Source organism: Heliangelus exortis, chromosome 9 (genome assembly GCF_036169615.1).
Source record: "Heliangelus exortis chromosome 9, bHelExo1.hap1, whole genome shotgun sequence".
NCBI lineage: Eukaryota > Metazoa > Chordata > Aves > Apodiformes > Trochilidae > Heliangelus > Heliangelus exortis.
Window position 1 is genome coordinate 21,492,963 of NC_092430.1, and position 18,228 is coordinate 21,511,190.

An 18,228-nucleotide genomic window follows, 5' to 3' on the forward strand; every position below is an offset into this window, starting at 1 on the left:
GGGGGACTGGGGTTGATGACAGCTTTTTTGGGTGGGCTTGGTCTGAACTCTGGAAAGTTTTTGGTTTTTTTTTTAAACGTGTGCCTCTCAAAAAGTAAAATAACTTTTTTGAGACGAAGTTTATGTTGCTTGATAGATTGTCTGAAGGAAAAATAAGACCTTTTTCTGTGTGCCTTGTGTCAGGAGGTGCCATCTGCTCCAGCCTGTGTGTCATCCCATGTGCCTGCACTCCTGTGCTTTGTGATGCTGTGGGGTCTCTGCTTTTGGGGGACTTGCAGGGCACCTCAGAACATTGCACTCGGCTGCTGCTCCTTCTGCATCCCCTGAAGAGCCTGTGAGGTTCTTCCAGCTTGAAACTTTCCTGTCTGCTTCAACTCCACTTATTTTTTTTCCCTTGTTGTGATTGATCCAATGGACCAGAACACAGAAACCCCTGAGATGCCGTGTGCAGGAGATGGGGCAGTGGCAGGAGGGGACAGAGGCATCCTGGCTGTCAAAATGCATGGGGTAGAGCTGACTGCTGAGTGTGGTAAGGAGCAAAGTCTGAGAGTTGCCTCCAGCTTGGCACTGTCCCCTCTTCCCCAGCAAACTGTGCAAAGTCCTCTGAGTGAGTCACCTCCTGAGTCAGAACCTGGGAAGCCACTCTGGGCAGGAAAAATCATGGGAAAACACAGGCTTCCCATCACCAGGAAAATGGAAGTGAAGGGGACTAAGATGGATGAGGCCAGTGTTCTCATGAAGGGTTGAAAAGGAAAGCTTGGAAAGTTGTAGCAGATCCCAGAGGAAAAGGAAAATGGGTCCAAGGAGCTGCATTGCTGGTTGCTGAGGGAGAGGTGGGTGTCCCAGCAGGACTGAGTGAATTCAAAGCATGTGAGATTAGGAGCTGCACCTCCCTTATCTTCTCTGACCATCTCCCTACCAGATAGGATTGCAGCTTGCCTGGATACTTGTAAGTTTTTAAGTATGAATGCCAGAATAAACTATTCTGATCATCTGGTTTGACCTGCAGCACCAGGCAAGCCACGGGATTTAGAGTTTACTTGAACATATCCAGACTTTGGAAGGAAAAAAAAAGCTCCAGTCTTTAAGGAGGGTATTTCAGTGATGATGATTCCACTTCCCCTGGTGATGGACTGTTCCAGGGGTTGGATTTGTGTCAAATCTTGCTGTGCCTGGTTCAGATTCTGACCTGCAGGTTGCACCTAAGAAAGGATTTTCCCTTCCCAAGAGTAACTTTCCAATAGTAAAAAGAAGGACCCGAGGGACCAGGAAAGCAGCATATTGTAAAAGCATGCACAAAAGCTGATTCATATGATAATAAAAAAATTAAAGGGGTCAGGTAATTTTGAGCATTTTAATAGTGTGAGTGAACAAAGACAGAGCTTAAATGAAAATATTTAAAGACATTGAGCTACTACTGCCAGTGGCTACAGTCACCTGTAAGCCTTAGTGGAGGTTTTTTTATGCAGAGTTTAACTGGAATACATGAAGTTAGCACCAAGGAAAATGAGAAAATGAGAATATGGGGAAAATTCACCATTTTTAAAAAATGCACCTGAAGAAAGATAAGATATGTGTGCTGGAGAGAGACTGGTTTTTGTGGTGCCCTCTCTCTATGGGATCATATGCAGTCAGAACAATAAAGAGAAATTAGTGTGTACTAAAGCTGATGAGGAGAAGAAACTCAAGAGAAACAGCATGGAACATGGTGAAAGACACAAACAGTGGCTCAGAGGATGAGATTTTTGCATATACCTCATTAAAACAGAGAGGAACAAGTAAATAAAGTGAGAAAACTGGAGCAGTGCAGGGTTGGTGGTTGGGCTGGATGATCTTAAAGGTCTTTGCAACCAAAACTATTCCATGATTGTAAGATCTGAAGAGAGAAAAGCTATAGAGAGTTGGTGGTGAACTGGGTAGCACAGGATATCTCAGCACTGTACAAGAAATAGAGATTTGCACCAGATAAAACCAATGTAAAACTATGCCATAACTTCCTTCCCCCCCTTGAAGCCTACAGTAAAAATAAAACATAACCAGGGAATTGAACTCAGAAACTGTTTCTTTTAATTTGACCCAATGAATATGTGCCTGCATCTAAGGATAGAAAACCAGAGGATAAATTATTGGGAGAATGATGCACAAGCAGTGCAATTTTATGTGCAGAATAGATCAAGAACTTGTACTAAACTTGGAAAAAATGTATTTGCTTAGGTCCCAGCCTGCTGCTCAGCCCTGGGGGGGATGAAACACTTGTTGCAGAGATATCACCCAGCCTTACCCCTCCTGGTCCATCTTGGTGAGGCTGAGGGTCTGCCCAGCCCAGAGCTGGTGTGGGGAGCAGGGTGGCTGTGGGTGGGGAGGGCTGCAGGAACCTCAGAGGCTTTCAGGAAGGAAGTGTGGGGACGAGGGACTTGAGGGGACTGTGTGAAAGCAAGAACATGTTGGGGAGGAAGGGCTGACCGAGACCTGGAAGTTATTTCTGGTGAAGAAAGGGGAGGGAGGTGGTGGCTGCGTGGTGGTGCCACCAGGAGCTGGGGTGACACAGTGAGTACCCACCAGGGCAGAGAGGCTGGGGGAGCAAGGTCAGGGTGGGAGAGCTGTGCTGAGCTCCAGGCAGAGCTCCAGGGGTGGAATGCAGCCCCAGGAAAGGTTCCCAAAATGCTGAGCAGTTGCTTTTGGTTTGGGAAGTGCTCAAGTGTTCTGGGGGCTGGGAGGCGAGGGTGCCAAGTGGTGACAGCTTTGGGGACCTGGGAGGGACCCAGGGTCTGCAAGGGACCTCTGATGATGCTGGGGTGCTGGCTGCTGGTGCTGCTGCCTCCCTGCAAAGGGCAGGGGGGAAACACAAGGCTGAAGATAGATCAGAGAAAGCTGTGGCAGGCTGGAAGGCTGCTGAGGGGCATTTGTTGGTCTGGTGAGGGTGCAGCCATCACCATCGGGACTGTCATGGGTGGGTTCTTGGGCTGAGGAGATGGTGACAGGTTCCTGTGAAATATGTGGAATTCTGAGGTGCCAAATAATGAAAAGCACAATGCTGTTCCCCAGGGGGGAGCATCAGGGTGGCAGCACCCACCCAGTGTTGGGGCACAGAGCCTGTGCTAAAGGGGAGGCACCCAAAACCTCACCTTACAGGGGAGCTGAAAATCTTTCAGGCTTATGCTAAGAGCATTTGTTTCCTCAAGGAAAATCCTGCACCCCAAAGTAAGCTGCAAGGAGGCGTCTTAAGATTTTGCAGGAAAAGGTGCTGTTCCCCACCCCAGTACCACCAGGAAAAGCCCCTGATGAGCATCCTGCAGCACTTGAGGGTAGGGCTGGGGTGGTTTGAGTCACAGGAATAGCAAGTTTTGACATTTCTAGGGAAAAAATAATAATGGTGTATACCAATGGCTGTCACAGGAAAGACTCACTCCTTTCAGTGGCTTGGTGCTGCAAAATACACTTTAGATGAGACAGAAGTCTCTTCTCAGGAGCTTGAATGGCTGCTCTTAGCTCTTGACAAGCTTGAAGACAGCCAAATAGGTTCCTCTTTCTTTTCTAGAAGCATAGTAAACACAAATGTACTACTATAGAGTCAAGGGAATATAATAAGTTGCTACACCAGTAAATTTATTTTTGTTCCCAGCAACAAAGGGATGCTGCAGCCAGTGCCTCCCAGTGATAGGGTCTGAGTAAGGAGAGAAAGTCAGACCCTGTTTCTGAATGGGGAGAGAGAGAGTGAGGCTTTGTGGATGAAGAACAAATCTGAAAGATGCTGCTGCTTCCCTTTTTTATGCTTAGATATCAATACAGGGAATAATGGTGGAGGCTGCAGCTGAAGAGGGCACTAGGGGTCACCACTGGCTTATCTATGTCATCTGGATTTCATTCTGAAGATAAATAGCAGGGTAGAAACCAAAGCCAGGCTATTCTGTTGCTTGTTGGGTATTTTTTTATTTTACCTCTTTTAAAATATTTTCTTTTGGGGGGCCAGACAGATTGCCTTTCATGTCTTCATTTTCTGCCCTTCCCTACCTTCTGTCTGCCTCTCCCTTAAAAAAAAAAAAAGCCCAGGGAGGCTTATGGGCTGCAGTCAGGCAGGATACTCCAGGAGCAGCAAAATTCCCTCTCCCTTAAAAAAAAAAAAAAGCCCAGGGAAGCTTGTAGGCTGCAGTCAGGGAGGATGCTCCAGGAGCATCAAAATTCCTTCTGTGCAGCTCCCGTTTATTTAGAGCAAAGGTCAGGCCGATTGCAAACACTCAGGCAGGATCCCAGCAAAGCCTTGGCATGTTTCTGCAAGCAGAGCAGAGCAAACTGATTAGGGGAATGAATAGCACCCTTGTGGGCTGGGGAGCAACTCCTGATACGTCTTGCACTGCCTGGCTGACAGTCCTGAAGCTCTTTCACCCCCTCTTTTTCCCTCCAGCTGGCCAGGTACCACTGATATATCATGAAACTGCAGCTGAGACCTTTTTTCAAAGGAGGGTTGGGTGTCTGGGTTAAAAGGGGGATTGCAAAGCCTCTCTGTGACTTTTTTTTGACCTCGTGTCTAGGAAGCAGCCATTGGTGTGGTTGTATCTGTCACCTGTGTGTTGGAATAGAGAATTTTAAGGTGGGATGCAAGGTATCAAGGGAGAAAAAGTATTTTTTTTTTTACTGAGGGAGGTGATTTATCAAGAGCTAGGCAGGCTTTCAGGCAGATGGGACCTGATAAAGAGGTTGCACCCCGCCAGCCTGCCTTTTTTTAGCTGTAGTGTTTGATTTTGCAAGGCATGGATTCCCTTTTCTCTGCATATAAATCACAGTAAATTGTGGCTCTTGTTGTCGCCTGATATTGCAGATGTTGAAAGTTCAGATGAACTGGAAACCTGACCGTACAATTTATTGAAAGAAATAGCTGTACAATTGCAGAGATAGCACTTCTGGCTTAGAAAGAGCCTGGCTTGCAAATCCTTGGAGACAGGGAGAGTCCTGGAGCAGTTCCCTGCAGCAGTTTCCCTCTAACCATGCCTGGCTTGCTTGCTCTGTCCCAGGCATCACTCACACCTCCCTTGGGATGGCTCCTGGGTTCAGACACCTGCCCTGGCACACAGGAGAACAGGAGATTGGATCATCTCTGATCATCCCAGCAACAACAAAGCTGCACAGAGGTGTGCAGGCAAATCCAGGCTGGCAGCCCAACCAGCTGGAAATAAGTGTAATGCCAGCTCAGGTACTTGCTCACGCTCCCATCCAAAGGTGGAGGAGTTCCCCAGCTCTTTATTTTAGGATTTTATGTAACATCCAGCTTATATAAGGCTTTGTCTGTGAACCAAATGGGTGGAGTGTGTCTCGCTGAGATTCCTCGCTAAAGAAATGCTCATTACTTAAATCTTACTCAAGTGCTCATTACATACTTAAAGAATATTTTTCTTAGCTCCTTTCCCGTTGCCAACAATAACCCAGTGACTTGACAGCTTGTTGTGGACAAATGAGCACACGTGTCACTCACCACTTAATGAACTATATCCTAGCACATTTTAGCAATGGTGCTGTTGAGGTAGAGAAGGGAAAACCAAGGCAAAGCCCAACCCCTGGGTTGTGTCTTGCTTTCCTCTTGCACCCCCCTGGCAGGAGACAGTTTAGAGGTGCTGGTAAAGGATGAAGGATGGTTTGGCCTTTCCAGGATGGTGTGACCTGCAGGATGTGCCTGGGTACCAGGGCAAAACCCTCAGCTTCAGCACAGCCAAGGTTGCACCCAGCACTGGGTGGCAGGGGGAGGGAGAGGAGAGGGGTGCAGTGGCTCTGAGCAACCTGCAGTCTGGTGTCCCCATCCCAAAGCTGCTTTGGACCCCAGGGAAGTCCCACCAAACTCTGTGGTTAACTAAATGCCTTTCCAGATCTGGTTACAGTTCTCCAGCAGGTAAAGTTGGGTCGTATCCCTCTGTGTGGGAATGGTAAGGCATTAAAAGCTGCCAGATGCCCAGATTCTGTGGTAAGAAGAACCATGGAAATTTCTTTCTGAGGGACTTGTTGAGCTCACTCAAACCTGGCATTCCTGGGGGGCTATAAATAGAAAGCCAGAACATGTCTCAGCTTCACACCATAAGGAGATGGTTTGCACTCTCTCCTTCCTCCAGATACTTTGCTTCACATACTGACGTGCTTGGCATTCCTTTTAAGTTTTGTGAATTGTTGAAAAAAAAGTGGTTTTTTTTTTTCTTCCCTATTTTCTCCCTTTCTTTTCCTTGAAGCTGGGCAGCACCCTGCAGCCCTTCCAGGGCTCTGGGTGGCTGCACAGGGCAGTTGCCACAGGGTGGCACCCAGGCACCTGTGCAGTGATGGGCCAGGGAGGAAACTTAGTGGGAGGTTGTGGGTTTGGGTTTTCTCCTGCCCAAAAGCAAGTTTGCAATACAAGAAACAACATCTCTTAGCTCTGCTTTTGTCCCTGGAGGTTCTTAACAGCTGACACAGGTGGTAGATGCACTGCTGCAGGAGGGATCAAGCTGGAAATAGTATCTTGTGTTTCATTCCATACATAGAATCCCAGGCTGGTTTGGGTTGGAAGGGACCTTAAAACCCATGTGGTTCCAAGCTGCAGAGACATGTTCCTCTACTCCAGGTTGCTCCAAGCCCCATCCAACCTGGCCTTGAGCACTTCCAGAGGTGGGGCAGCCACAGCTTCCCTGGGCAACCTGAGCCAGTGTAACACAGAATAATTTCTTCCTAACCCATCATTTAATTTCAGCTTCAAACCATCACCCCTCATCCTACTGCAAGATGTCCCCCTCCAGCTTTCTTGAAGGCCCTCTTAATATATATTCTATTATTATTATTATTACTACTACTACTATTTAGCTTTTCATTTCTAAATTTCTTTCACAAGTGGAGGAAAAAAAATAACCAACCCCAACCAAACCCAAACAGCACAAGCTTTGTTTTTGTTTCCATGGGAATTCTGTCAGAGAGGGGGAGGGTGTGAAAGAAAACTGAATTATTCTGGCCCAACCCAACAAGGTTTGGATCCTCAGCAGTCCCTGGGCTGTCTCTCAGCAACAAAGGTCCAGAGGTCCCACTGTCCCCTGGCTGTGCAGGAGGGGAGGAGGCCTGGGATGGGGCTGCAGCTGCTGCTGTGGCATGGGGAGCATTCCTGGGCTGGGGAGCTGTGCCAGAAAAAGCCATTTGCGTGGGAGAAGATATGACTACAACTCCCAGGAGGCACCGTGACCAAGGCAGGCTGTCATTTTTAAGGGCCTTGCAGCAAAACTTCCTCCCCTGCCTCTTCCTCCAAAGTTAGGAGGGAAATTGCGGTCCTTGAAGGGAGAAGGAAAAAAAAATAAATTACTTGACAATGTGATTTCTGCAAATATCTCACCTCCACGTTTTTCCTTCTGGGAGAAAAACAATAAAAATTACCTTTTTTTTTTTTTTTTTTTTTTTTTTTTTTTTTTTTTTTGTGCTTAATGTGGCTTAATGTCTTAAGTATGTGGCTTAATGCCAGCTGGCCCATGTTAGGTGGCCCCTGGGCTGCTCCCTGCTTGGCAGCATCACCAGTGGCTGCCCCAGTGTGGACCTTGTGGGGTTCCCCAAGATGTCTGGTGCACCTATCCACGAGGGTCCATCCATCAGGTGTGGGTTTCTGCAGACCTGGAGGACAGCAAGGGATAGTCTGGGGTGGGTTTTTTTTTGCCATCTTTGGTATTTTACCTAACCAGGAATGCATTGGAGGCTGTGAAGGGTGTCAGCTGAAGCACCCCAGTTCAGCAGCTGGGGAGTTGCCTGTTGTTTGTAACGCTGTCAGTAACACAGAGCTGGGGTTTGTACTAGAGCAGTTGTGCTCATTTAATGATGGAAAGGCAACCTGGTCAGAAAAACTCTATAGGTAAACCCCAGTATGTAGATGATGTCTGTGTTTGATGTGTCAGATGGATCCCAGCCATGGCTCCAGCACAACAGCTGAGGGCTGTGCTCCAGCCCATGGGGAAAACTGCTTTTTGCTATGAAGTGAAAGGGAAGATTCCTTCTTGGGGTGCAAGAAAATTATTTGACTGGCTTGGAGAGGTTCTTGAAGGCTCTGGCCCCTCCAGGGCCATGGTTTGGCATTCTGCTCATTTTGAGCATCTTCTGCCCCTCTGCTCCTCCCCTTCCCCCATTTGTGTTCACGATGCCAACTGGTGACCAAGACTGGGAATGAGGTTCTCATTTAAAAATAAAAAAATAAAAATAATCCCTTTTTCTTTACCTGGGTAATCTTTCAGATGGCAGACTGGGTTTGGTCTAGCAGTACACACTTAGTCCTCAGAAAGCTATCTCTGTCTGCCTCATGTAGCCCCACTTTTGGTCAGTTCATTAGGCATGGCAATGAAAATTTTGAAAGAGAAGAAAAAACATGAACGAAGTGCAAATAGCCAAAGATTCCTAATATTCACACCTTGGTTTTCCAGGCTGTAGCAGCATGATCCCTGTGTACCAGCACCTTGTGTTACCTAAGAAAACTTCACACTCCTTATGACAGCAGTAAGTGTCCTCAGAGGGGTGCCTGGAAGTTCCTGAAGATCAAAAAGCAAGGAGGAACAGAGACCCAAAGAAACCCACTCCCCCCCAGCAGACAATATTCTCTTTCTGCAGAGCTTGAGATACTTTTGAAGGTACGTGCCAAGTATCCACTTTACAAATTGCCTCTGGGCCAGGGAAGGTTCTGGGCAGTGTACAAATCACTAATGGCCACGGGCACTGTGGTGCTGCTCCTGGGAGAGCTGATAATTGTGGGTGGAGAACCTCTCTGCTGCAGTCCTCTGGAGAGGGGAACTGTGCTGTGTAGATGCCAAAATGCTCATTCAGGCTCTGTTCTTCTAATACCAGTTGCCAAAATAAACCTAGCAGCAGAGAAATCAAAGATGCATTAACTGGGCTGAGGTTTATGGATCTGTAAAGGTCAGAATTCAGCCAGCCAGTGGCATAGAGGTGCTGGGAGCTGAAATGAGCTCTGGGCAGGTGAGTTGGTGTTTGTCTGAGGAAAGAGTCATTCTCTTCATCTGAGATCTTCCCTCTCTGCACCAATGTGTGAGGAGAGGGAGGCAGGGATGGGAGGGATGGGAGCTGGGAGGTTGGCAGAGGTGGGACTGGAGAGTACAGCAGCGATGGGGCAGGTGGCCTGAGAGATGCTCTCTGTGCCATCTGTCCACCAATTCCTATCCCTCAACAACATCTTAGCACATGAGACCTCTCTGCAGCATGGAGTAACATGTCCTCAGCCATGGCTTTGCCCACTCTTTGGGGTGGAAAGGTGATGCCAGTGATCCAGGGTGACTTCCCGTGTCTCCCATTGCCTGTATTTTTTTGCTGCAGAGCCCCACCCTGCTTTTTGTTTTCCCCGTTGCTTTGTTCTCTCATGACACAGAGTGTTACAAATGTCTGTGCTGCCTTTCTCCTTGCTCAGTCCTGACAGCACCCGTGAGCCACCCTGACTCACAGCTCTCTGTACATGCTGAGCGTAGCAGCACTCGAGGTCACCACCGTGAGTTGACGGAAACTATTGGGAACCCACCTCAGATTTCTCAGTTTGATTTTCAGGGTGAAGCACATCACTCACGCTGGTTTTAGTAAGCTTTTGGCAAGCTAAGCTGTAGTAAACCTGGTGTAAACAAGCTGAGCTGATGTGCTGCTGGTGTGCCTATGATCTAAGAAGGTTCTGGTGGAGAACATGAAGATGCTTTAAGATCACGCTTGCCAGAGCAGGGGTAGAGTCTGTGCTGGCAGCTACCAAAGTTGGGTGATTTATCTTATAGAGATTTGAGGACTGTAGTTCAGTTCCTCACTGTTTAAAACAAAATCTGAAAGAATATCCTTCAAGCAAAAAGAAAAAAAGAAAAAAAAAAAAAAGAAAAAAAAAAAATCTAAGAACTGTATTAAGGTCTTTCTGCAGAGGCTGAAAAGGAAAGACCAAATTCCCTGGAAAAATCCTGTACAGCCCTGGTGGTGGGAGCTGCAGCACTGCAGACAGGTTTAGGGCATTTTACAGTGTGCCAGCATGCAAGATTGTGCTGTAGCTGCTTGATGTACAGAGGGCTTCTGCTTCTCCACTTGTCAGTTCAGTGCTTCTGTAAGCACAAAAATTTTCCCTCTTGCTAAAAAATCTGCTTGTTTGAATATTAAAAAGGTGGATGGGAAGTAACATGAAAAAGGCAGGCGAGTACTTCTCAGATGCAAGCAATATGTGACCATAATTATTAGCTAGGGCTAAAAATAACTTTGCATATGTACTTAATTCATTGTTAATTTTACACCGACTTTTTTTTTTTTTTTTTTTTTTTTTTTTTTTTTTTTTTTTTTTTTTTTTTTTTTTTCTTGCTTCTCCCTGCGGGCTTCTGTGAGAAGAGTACAAAAGGGGAGAAGCTGCAGGCTGCATTTCCATCAGAGCCGAGCAAATCCCGCTGAGTCCCTGGACTGGGAAGTTGAAATTAAAGAGCAGACTTTCTCCTTCCCCTTAACGTATCTTTTTTTTTTATTATTATTTTTTTTTTCATTTAATTATTATTTTTTCCTCTCTAAGAAGCGCCCACCCTAAAAACCCGTCAGAACCCATTAACCCCCCCTCTGCCCTTTCCCTCCACCCTTCCTGCCAATCTCCCAACAATCTCCTGAACTGGCGGGGAGTGGTTTCCATTTAATTAGCAAATGCTCATAGGCTGCCGGGCCCGGGGGTTGGCTCGGGCTTCACAGCCTTGCGGGAGCTCAGCTTGGATGCGGGAAGCGAAGCGGCGGGTCCTGATCGATTCGGGGCGGATCCTCGGTGTGGGACAGGATCCTCCGAGCTGCGGAGCTTTCGGTTCTGTAGGAAAACACTTGTGGGGCTGTAAGAGCACCATGGGACACCCGCTCCCACCGGGGCAGGAGGTCGGTAAAGAACGAACCGGAGTTGCCGGGTGTTTTGCGAAGCGGTTCGGTTCGCGGCGGAGACGAAAGAGGGGGGGAAGGGGGAACATTTTGGGGGGAGAAAGAGATGGATACTTAAGCACACGAAGCTTTTTTTTTTTTTTTTTTTCAAGTTAATTCTCCTCTTGGGCGCTTTGCTGAGGCCGGGCAGCAAACTTTGCCACGGGGAGGGTTTCCCTGCCGGACGCGCTTCTTGGGAAGATTTTGTTTTTAATTTTTCCTGGTTGGAAGGGACAGGTTTGGATCTAGCGAGGCTGAGGAGCCCTGAGCCGGGGCAGCTCTGGGCAGGGAATTTGATGATGGGAGCTTTAAGTTCGTTGAGCTCTATTTGGAGCTCTTTCTGAGCTCTATTTGGCTCTTTTCCCCAAAGCTGGTGAAGCTGCCTCTCTGCCCTGTCCCGTGTCGCAGCCTCCGTCTTGGGACAGGGGAAAGAAAAACCTGCGAGTCTGCCAAGAGGCTGACACAACCCCTTCAGCTGGGCTGTCGGCTCCATTTCTCACAACAAAAGCCTATTCTGCCTGTTGCTGTTTTGCTTTATTTGGCATGATGCTCTTTCTTGGTATAGGAAGCTGCCTCTTTGGAAATCTTCAGCCCACGAATGCCTCGGATCAATCCTGGGCAGTGATTCGAGCTGGTGGAGCTCCATTGATTTGGGGAGCATTTCCCCTCATATCCAGGGCTGTCAGGGGCTCTTTGGACATCAGGACAATTTATGTGATGTGTCCACATATCCCTGGACTCCAGATCCCTCCTTTAAGTAAACCTCCCCGCTGCTTCCCAAGCCACTCGAGTTAGGTGGCTCTTGGGAGGACAGACACCAGTGGTTTAATAAAGTGGGTGAAGCCTCTGCTGGTTTGATGTTTGGCTGGAGAGAAGAACTCCTGGGATGTCCTGGGGAGGCTGCTGGGACAAGTGCTCTCTGTTTGCATGCAGCCTTGTGTTTTGTAGCTCCGTGTTCTCGGCTCGAGGGGGGTGGGAATTCAGTTTCGTGTGTCTTTAATCACTCAAGAATTTGTGCTTGCCTTCCCCTGTCATCTCTGGCATTTGATGGCCTGAGCTCATGCCAGAGGATCACAGGTAACTGGGGAGCTTAAGTTCAGGTTGCCTCTTCTGATGCTCCCTATAGTGGTATCTCTGTGGGTCTTGCACCCAAATTTCACCTGCTTTTGCCAGAAGTTTAAGCCCTTAGGCCCTGGGCTACCCTTAGTTTTCGGCTTATTCTGTCTGCACTGTTTTCACTCTTTTTTTTTTTTTTTTTTCCCCCTCTATTCTAAATATGTAGAAAGCACCTTGCTTCAGGATAGGTGTTACCTGGTGATGCTGAGTGCTGCCCAAAGATGCTGGGATCTCTGATCCCTGCTCAGGGCATGCTGAGCTCTGGGGTGGAATGGTGGCCTCCAGCACCCTTGTAAAACATATCTGCAGCTGCAAGGGGCCTGTCCTTCAGTCTTTTTGCTTCAAAATACCATCAAACCTGTAAAATCTTTTATCTTTTTTTTCCCATGGGAGAACATGTCTGGCCTTGCCTGGAGCTGAGGTTGCAGCAAATCTTCTGTCTCTGTTCAAGGTTTATCTGGCTGGTGGGGCTGAGCCCTGGCACTGCCCTCCCCTCCACTGAGGAGGTGTCCTGGGGGGGAGAGGTTCAAGGTTTATTCAAATAGGCTGCAGAGAAACCCAGATCCCTCTGAAAAGACCTGTTAACATAGAGATTCTTGTAGGCTGTGGCTCAGCCCATTAAATGAAATTTATTGAGAGGTATGTCTGTTTAACTTTGGGGGGCCAAAGTTTAATTTTTCTCCTTGAAGAGGATCTAAAGGTTTCCCTTTTTAGTCCCCATTTGCACGTTTAATTTTGTCCAGATAAATAGCATCCTCCTTTTCAGGATGCTTGAAGCTTAGCATTGAGGCAGTGGTCTTGCTGGAAAAGACTTGATGAAGTGACTTCTGGAAGCTGTGGTGCTCTTTTCAAATTGAGAAGCTTGGATTCCTGCCACAAATAAGCTGTTACTGGCAGGTGTCTCCTGAGCTCTTACAGCTGAGGAGGAGTTTTCTGGGATCAGAACTGCAGCTTCTCTAAACTATGGAGGATACTGTTTGACATATATATATATAAATAAATTTGTAAGCTTTGCTGGTGAAATCATTCTTTCATGTAGTGGGCTGAAATCCCATGAAATCCCTAGAAAATTTTACTACTTCTCTCAACAGTAGCAAGGTGTAAAGGCTTGTGTCAAGTTGACATTAACATCCTCTGTGATTTATGAAGTGCTCTTTAGACTGCAGGTGTGTCTGCAGTAAAGGAAAAATCCTGTGTTTACAGTGGGGCTGCTCTGGAGCAGTGAAATCTCTTCCTTGATAAACCAGGCAGAAAAAAAAAAAAGTGCAGTTGTGTCTCCTCTGCCTATTAGTGGTGAACTGAACTTGGGTTTTTACAGTCATTCTTTCTCTGGTGATTGATTTAAAAACAAGTCAGCAGATCTTCAGGGAAAGAATCACCAGGGGAATGCACTTACTGCCAGTGTTGCTGCAAATTTTATTCCCTCAAAATGAAACTGGAAAGAAGTTATCAGTAAATAATATTCATACAGGCTTCTAGATTTTATCTTCTCTGTCTCTACCTAATGAACATCCCAAAGGAGAAACTCAGCCTCAGATACAAACCCTGCAGAAAGCCCTCATGTTCTGAGCAGCTCCCTTCTCCTACTGCCTCTGTTGCAGACAAATGGTTTCTTAATATTAAATTACAATGGGTATTTTGTTGCAAGTCATTTTAAAAAATAAGAATAAATTTGAGTGGGAAGGAGTATTGTGCAGTGACCCTATAAATCTGTGTAGCAGAGTGGAGGAAGCAAGTTGGTGATTTCCTGGGTGTTGGGTTGCTGGGGTGTCTGCTGGCAGTAAGCACCTGGGCTGAGATGGAGTGAAAAAGGTGAGAACAAACACTTCATGGTTTTTCCTCTTATTGTCTGGCTGACAGCTGATGATGTTAACTTGCTGTATCCTGGGAACTCTGCTGCAAGGGATTGCTTTGGTCATGGCCATGTGTGTTGGAAGCTGCAGTTGTGGTTTTTGTTTTTTTTTTTTTCCAATTTTCTCATCACAAATCATGGCCAGCCTTGATTTTTGCCAAAAAGGGGGATTTTGGTCCTTTTTCAGGTGCTGCTTGCCATGCTTTTTAAGCACTCTGAGATGTGGGATGTGTGAGCAGCTGGCACACAGCCTGCCTGCTTTTTGCAGCCAGCTGTGCAGGGCCAGACCTCAGCCCTTGCTGAGCTGCAGGGTGGAAATAAATATATGGTATAACATCAGTTTAATTTTTTGTTCCTTAGGATGTATAAACAGGTTTTTAACAGATCTTTAGCTGGGTGCCCCTGCCCTGCCACTCACTTCCAGTGACTCATGTGAGCATTGGCCAGATGCACACAGCAGCTCCACATGAGCTGATACCCTGGAAAGCAGAGAGGAACGGAGGGATTTAAGGGGAAAAAAAAAAAAAAGTTCTGCTTGCCAACTTTTTTTCCAACACCTTGGTTGTGGTGCTTCCCCACAGAGTACCCAGGATGGCAGCTGTGGTCCTTGGGATAAGGGACACCTCCCCTTACCCTGGCTCCTGTGCCTGGGGGAGCAAATAGGAGGGAAACACATGGATCTGCAGATCCTGAATTTTATGTAATAGATATATTTGTGTCTTCAGCATTCAGAGTTGTCTCTGTTTGGGAGGTGTCTTATCTCTGGGGCTGGCATAACGCGCTGTGGTGACATTTAATGCTTTCTCTGCAGATAAACACCAAAACCTGGGGGTTTACGTAAGGAAGCAAGAACGGGCTTGTACCTGGCAGACAGCTCATCTGTGCTGGGATGCAGTGTCCCCTGGGCACCCATCTGCTGCTTGGGTGGGGGAAGAAGCTGTCCTGTGGCTGGTGGTCCCACATGGGTGCGTTGGGAGCCCAAGAGGAGCTGGGGTGATGCCCAACATCCCCCCAGCACCTGCTGCCCTCTCCTCGGCAAGGAGATGGGTTTTACTTCTGAGAATAAGAACTTGTGATTTAGAGTAGACACCAGGTTGGCAAAACTTGCTAAAAAAGAGGTCGTGGAGGGGGATGGAGCAAGTGGCAGAAGAACCTGGTGTGGGTCCAGCGGTGAGCTGGTAGGTGGGGTGATGGCACAGCACGTGGACAGGGTTTACTGCCAAAAAGGGGTGCAGGTTTTTAATATTGAGATAATCATCTCGAGATAGCAATCTTATTAGCCTAATCTCTGGGCACTTCTGCCAAGAAAAGGTGTCTGAGAGTGGGGCTGGACAGGAACGAACCTGGAAGGGTCTCCTTGGAATTGCTTGACTGCGTGGTGTTTGTGTCTCCATGTGCAGCATTTGCACCTCTCTGCTCTGTGGTTGATTGTGTTCCTGCAACCCTTTTCCCTTAAAAATGTATCTTTTGAACTCTGGGGATGCAGCACTGACCAAATGGAGCTGCAGCAAATAAAATCATGTTGTGCTTTTTGTATGATTTGACTGCCAAGCAGCCGGTTTGCGTTATCTTAGTGTAATAACATTGACTCTGTGTCCTCTATCCCTTTTTTTACTGTCAGAGAAGGTGGGTAAAAAAAAAAATACCCCTCAGCCCTAAAGAGCTGACTCTATAGGGAGAGGCTGTAGTAAAAAGGTGATGTGAATAGTGATGGGGTGAGCTCAGGAAGGTCTCAGAGAGAAGGAGGTGCAGAGATGAGGGTAAAAAAACCCTCAGCACTTTTTTGCAGGTTTACTCATCAGAAAGACATTTTCCCCTGGTTGTGGACTCCTGCTTAGGCTATACTGACAGCAGTGAATATTCAGGATATTAGTGGAGTTGGGAGTTGTTTTTGTGGTTTATGCCGTTGCTGCTGGAAGAATAATTAAACTGTAATTCCCTTGATTGCATTTTGAAGGTCAGTTCTGTGAGTTGCCCTGATTCCTGCTCTAGGTTTTGATTTGAGCAAATATCCCTCTCGTGGGCAGCCCTGATGTGAGGACTTCCTTTTTTGGTGAAGTAAGATAAATCCACTGATAAACCTTGGAGTGAGTGTGGGAGGGCTCCTGGTGCTGCTCCCCAGCTCAGGGACTGTTCCAGGCACAGAGGGATTGGGATAGGTGTCCCAGCACCCTAAGAGCAGGATCAGGCAGACAGTGTCCCACAGAGCAGGGCTCTGCCAGCATCTCTCCAGGGGGGTGGTTCACAGCCACTTGGTGGTTCTGGTTGTCTTGCCATGTGGGAACTTCTCAGCTCTTCTCTCCTTGGGGTCCTGCTGGTGACGTGACCCAGGGCTCCTCTCTGCCACCAGCACTGGGGCATCACTGTGCCACTTCCCAGAACTTTCCCCCATTTTACCAGCTGGACTTTGGGGAGGATTTTCTTAGTGGGATTCTTTTGCTTTTCACCCTGGTTTTTATTTTTGACCCAGAACACAGCCCTCTTGTGAGCACACACTGCTGGTTGCCTCACTTGCCCGTCAGAGGCACCTTGCAGGACCATCAGCTGGGCTGGCTCCTGCTTGCAGGACTCCACCATGCCCAGGGGACAAATAAACCAGCAAGGGGAATTAATTGTACATTTCCAACACTTCCAGTAACCTGGGGTGTTGTGAGCATGGCATCATGTTGTTACCTTGCCCCATGTCCTGGCTAAAGGTCAGGTTCTCTCTCTCCTTTAAACAACTTGGAACGTGACACACAGAGATGAAGCACATGGATGTTTTGGGCCTGCACTTTCTCTTTTAATTCACATAAAATGCAGTTACATGATGCAGTTGGCTTTTACCTCTGTGGAACACAAATCTACCTTGCTTGGTGGTCCCTCGAGAAGCACCCATGGGTGCTGGGGTCTCTCAGGAAGTTCAGCTCTCTTTGCTGCAAATCAAAGGTGACTGAAACAATTTAGAGGGCAGGCAGGACATCATACAGTCTTTCCAGAAAGCAACTTTGGTCTCTTATTCCTCTTTCTGTCTATTTATGCAGGTTCTTAAGTATATTTTTCCATGAGAGAGATTTCCTGCAAATCGCTTTTTTTTTTTTTCCTCTTTTTGCAAGGTCCCACCCAGTGTTAAGTCTTACCAAGAAAGAACAGTAGATGACTCATGGTGGCTTTGAAATGTCTGTGGTTAGACCTGATCCTGCTGAGTTTTGGCAGCAGTTTTGGCCAGTGAGCCATTTTGTTCACTGGGAGAAAGAACCCATGAGATGGGAACTCCTGTCTGAGCCTGTTCAGGTTTCTTCTTCCTCAAACCTCTGGCTTTTTCAGTCTGCAAACAGCCTTTTTGTACGTGTAGAAAACCATTTGTACTTTCCAGAGTGTTGCTGCCTCCAGAAGGCTGTGGCAGGTGAGGGAAAAATAGATTTAATCTGTGGCTCATGGTATTTTGCTCCCATCTTGCTGGAGCCTAGAGGGTTAAGTTTGTAAGTTGTAACCTTAATGTACCAATACCCTCTAGGAACATGTGGAAAAATACTGTAGTGGAGTTTTTACATGAAGAGAAAGAGCTGGAGGCAATCTCTGTCTTGTCCAGATACCTGTGTTGCTTGTAAGGTCTGAATAGATGGGATTGGGGAGAGGAGCAAGGGGGGACTTGAGGCTCCATTTGCGTTCAGACCCAAGCATCATCTTGCACTACCTGCCACCAGCACATTCCTGTGCTACCTTGATGGAGGCATTTGTTTTCCCCTCTGAGAAAGGCAGTTTAAAAAAAAAATTGAAAAAAATATTTTTTATATATATATATACATACAAGGCATCTATTTTGTTCTAAGGAAACTGTCAGTATTGTCAATGTGTGTAAATGAACTATTTTGCATAAATTTGCCAGTGTTTAGTTGTATGAAGCAAAGAAAACATAGGGTAGCTTTTCTGTTTCTGCATGCTATTTCTTTATAATGAGCATTTTCCTATTGAATTTGCCTGGGTTTGGTCTTGATTCAGCAAGTACTGATCTGAAACTTCAGGGATCCCTCCAGAGTTATTCTTGAAATCAGGACCAAACTTATGTAATTATTTGCTCATCCTTAATTCTCATAATGAAGCAAACACTTCTCGACATTGAAAGAAAAGTAACGTTTTGGTAACTTGAAAAAATTAAATAAAATCATTAAGGAGGTTCAGTTTGGAGAGGTGCTAAATCCAGGTTTGCAGGCAGAGGGGGTACAGGAGCATTTTGGGGTGATGTGAGGGGCTTTGCAGCAGTGGTGTCCCTTAGGAAGCCACCCTGGGAGATGATCCTGTGCCTTGAACCCCCCAGGCAAGGTAGGAGCTGGGCTTGTCTGCTGCTTTGCATGGGAGTGCTGCAAGTCCTGCTCTGGGGTGCTGTTGTC

At 47.0% G+C, this 18,228-nt stretch overlaps 1 protein-coding gene across 3 annotated transcripts in view; it reads left to right on the forward strand.

Moving 5' to 3' along the window:
• Window positions 1-8,528: 8,528 nt before the first annotated feature.
• Window positions 8,529-18,228, forward strand: part of PLD1 (phospholipase D1) — a 60,824-nt gene continuing 51,124 nt past the window's right edge. The window contains exon 1 of one of the 3 annotated variants that reach the window (XM_071752659.1): window positions 8,529-8,603. The gene's annotated coding sequence lies outside the window, so the exon portion shown is untranslated. Of the gene's footprint in view, window positions 8,604-10,355; window positions 10,852-18,228 lie in introns of those variants that run through there. The other 2 variants (XM_071752661.1, XM_071752660.1) reach the window with 2 other exon arrangements.